Genomic DNA, 3,992 nt, shown 5'->3' with positions numbered 1-3,992 from the left:
AAATTGAAAGTTATTTTCAGACATGGACAGTAAAGGAGACCATGTAATTTTGGTGCTTGAGTGGATAATATTCATATGTTAAGATTAGGTATTTACAAACACAAGGGCCTTGCAAATAAAAAGTTAAGTAATATTTTGAAAGAATGCCTGAAACAGGTACTTTCAGGCAGTTGAAATAGCTTAATTGAGATAGCGTTAGTCTGAGTATCTAGAGCTCTGTGTTTCAATCCTGGCTTTTGGTAGTTGTGTCTAGTTTCCTGAAATTACTATGATCTCCTTTATTATAGAATCGTTACATCCCAAGGCTTTTGGGATTCTAATAGAGCTGAGTATAGTACAGTAACACCTGCAAAAACCGGAACCTGTGTAAGACAGAAACCTGTCATAAAAAGAAATCTCAAATATCTTCTGCTGCAAGGAGCCATAGAAAAGTGATAAGACTTCACACAGTCAAAAGCAAAAAACTTGAGAGACGAAGAAAAACAAGGCAGTCGCGTCGAGTCCAGCTCTCACAGGTTTCACTCTATATCTCTGCAACAGAGAAGTATGTGGAAGAAGTTACATTAATATCTGTATCATCTCTCACTACAATTTTTACTGATTTTTTCAATTCCAATTAAGTTGTGCACATACATACTTATATCATTCTTACCTTTATTTACACATTCCTGAGGTTCTCCCTGAAATGTCAACTGACATTTTGCATCTTTTGTTCTTCTTATTTTTAACTGACAACAGACAACAATTTATTTAAGATAGTGATAGTAATTAAAAAAAAAAAAACGCAAAAAACTCGTTGCCATCCAGTCCATTCTGACACATTCCACCTAACAGGACAGAATAAAACTACCCCATAGGGTTTCCAAGGAGAGACTGGTGAATTCTTGGTTGGCAGCAGAGCTCTTAACCACTAGGCCACCAGACTCAGATAATCATAGCAATTGTATATGGGTTGATTATAGCTTAAGGAGAAGTGAAATGTATGACAGAAATGCTATAAACAATGCGAGGGAAGAATCCAGAATACTCTGTTATTAGTATCTGTTCTGCTCGTGAAGTGATATAGTGTTATTTGGTAGTGGACTTGGATTAGTTGTAGATGTATATTGCACACTCTAGGGCGACCAGTAACGAAATTTTAAAATGAAGCGTAATTGATATGCTAAGAGAGGAGAGAAAATGCAGTCTGTCCTTTTCGTCCCTACTTCTTAATAACAATGAAAAATTGCAGCAAAGGAGAACAGGCTGTCTATGGCGTGTTGCTTTGCTGTGAGCAGACCATGAGTGAACCCTTTGTTTTACTCCAGTTCGTTCCTGACTTTATTGTGCTTAAGCAGTCAGGTTGGAAGGCACAAGGAGTGTCAAGGACCACGGTCCAAGTGAGTAAGTATGAAGCTATTTACCCTTTCTGTGAGTAAGAAAAACACAAGTAAAGATATTCACAAAGAGCAAAGTGGGAAAAGTCAGAAACAAACTTGCCAGTATTCTGCTATGAGTGGGGAAGGAAAAAAAACACAAGCACATGGAGGTGCTGGGGATTGACCCCAGGACCTCATGCATGCTAAACACGCACTTTACCACTGGGCTGCAGCCCCTTAGCAGGTGCTGTCATCACACTATTACATAATACAGATTTACACGATTGTCGGACGCGGTTTAAATCTTAAACTTCGATAGGTCAAGATTCATTATATACAATTCTTCTGTTCCTGAATCGGATCCTACCTCGCAGCCTACCACGAGAAGGGGGGTAGGAGGGTGGGGGGACACATTCTAGACCAAATGACTCTGAGGTCTCCCAGCAGTCACTGGCTTCTTCAAGGGCTGCTTTTAGCCAACTGCCTGAGTGTCAGTCAGCTCCAGTCCACCACGAGGGAGATTCCCAGCATTGAACATTCTGTTTTCTGATTTTCTTCTTGAAAAGTCTTCTCTGCCTATGAAGCTTGCAGAAAGACGCAAAAGATAGTGCCGGTGAATACAAAGGTGAGTTCTGGGAGTGCTGCGAGGGAATCAAGATCCAGGTGGGGTGATAAGACTAGAGGTTAATTAATTCAGAGTATTTGACCGAATCGAAGAGCGACAAGTACATGTCTCAAACAGTCACGGTCATGCAAACGGCTGCGTCCAGCGCCTGGATTTGGAAACGTGGCGATAGCTTTGTCTCCGCGATGCTTTAGCGCTGGTTTTGAAGAGGCGGAGGTCAGAAGGGAGAGGAGAAAGGTGAACGCCCCTGTCGTTAAAATGTCTCTTTTAGACCAAATTATTTCCTTAATGAGGAAAGCATAGGAGAAGCGCTTTACCAGCTAGGCACAGCCTTCAAAACAAATTCGCTGTTTATAAATTTTCTGTAAGCCTGCAGAAATCCGCAAATCTATACGGCCGCTATGAATCCGAATCGACTCGATGACAAAGGGTTTTTTTACTTGGAGGCACAACAAGCAGACGCTTCCCACGTTAAGCAAATATGTGGTGCGGCTGTTAATCTAGATATGATGGAGAAAATCCAAATCCTTTTTGATGGAAGGGATTGGTGCCCGGAATCTATTGTTTAAGTTACTACTATATTAGAAAGACTCCTGTCTGGGAACTAAAATGAGAGAAGAAGGGGGCCGCAAGGGAGGGGGTGAATAGGAGAGAGTGGCGGGTTTTATGGCAGGGGACATGAGGACGCTGAGTGCAAGAGACAAGCAGCAGCAGAGGCGTAGATGGCAGAGAGAAGAGCAATAAGGTTTGGAAATGGGTCTCTAAGAACGGGTAGGATAGGGACCAGCGCGCAGGTCGGAAGTGACCAAGTTCCCGTCTTTACTATGTTTTCTGCAGGCCCTGGGGAAGAGAGAGGCTAAAGTAAATGCTTTCAAAGCCTATGTCCCACAAAACGATACGATTCGTTTTGTCCAAAATTTCGTAACTGAGAGCGTCTCGCTACTCTTTCCATCGCTGAGCATTTTGGAAAGGGAGCGTGTGGTTGAGGGCTTGTGGTGTAGCAGTTGTTGGTATTGGAGGCTTTGGAAAAAGCCACATGGAGGCCGCGTTGTCCAGATCCCTCCTGCTAGCACAGCAGTATTGAATTTAGAAGCAAAATCCCTTGATGGCTTTGGGCAAGAATATCTTGTATTTGCAGCAACTGGTTTTTAGCGTCTTTGGGCTTAATATTCAGGGGAAAGAATGAGAAAGAAAGGTTAAGCAGTGGCCAAGTGTTTTGAGTTTGACTAGACTCTTACCGAACCCGTCAAGCTTCTGGACAACTCAGCACACCAGGTCCCTAGTTTGAAGATCTAGGATTCACGACCCTGTTCTGGTGTAGATACTTCCAGTTTTCCCATACTACTAACTCCTACACAAAAGGCTACTGAATCCAGCTTTCTCCTGGAGCAGCTCTGGGAATATTTACAGTGCATTTACTACTCATATACTCTCTTTTCTCCAGAGGAGTCTGAAGTGGAAAGTTAGACTTGCAACATTATTTGAGAGCTGTTCCTTCAATGTGCCCAGCAACATTATTCTCTGCTCTACTGTCAAATGAATGAACAGAATAGGGGCTTAAGGGTTGAAGAGGATGGCACAGGGTAGAGAGTTCAAGGTTGATGATGCAATTTAGATTTGGAAATTTGGAGAGGGGATAGAAGGTGGAAGGTTTTTAGGAAGATTCCCAAACCTTTGGAAAAGGAGGAGTGGGCTTTACCACTTGTTGTTGTGTTGTTTTCTTTTTCTTTGGGGGCATTGGATAGGGTTTGAAAGGAGGGAGAAGAAGTTTGATTTGGGACTTCATTTCTTTAGGATACTTATGAATTTAAGGTGTAAATTCATATTAATGTTTAATAAGCACAGCGATTCCTGAGACAAGAACGTTACAAAGATCTCTTATCTGGAGGTTTTTATAAAGCATGTGGCTGTAGAGGAGAGGATCTCTGCACAGAAGCAGAGAGAGCCTGGTAAAGAGTCTACTGTAATTTGAAGATTTGGAGCTCTTGAAAGGTATTCATTGAAAACAA

The sequence above is a fragment of the Trichechus manatus genome, unplaced genomic scaffold (assembly GCF_000243295.1).
Source record: "Trichechus manatus latirostris isolate Lorelei unplaced genomic scaffold, TriManLat1.0 scaffold00180, whole genome shotgun sequence".
In the NCBI taxonomy this organism is placed as follows: domain Eukaryota; kingdom Metazoa; phylum Chordata; class Mammalia; order Sirenia; family Trichechidae; genus Trichechus; species Trichechus manatus.
The sequence above is the reverse complement of the archived record's forward strand: the minus strand, read 5'-3'. Positions refer to the sequence as shown.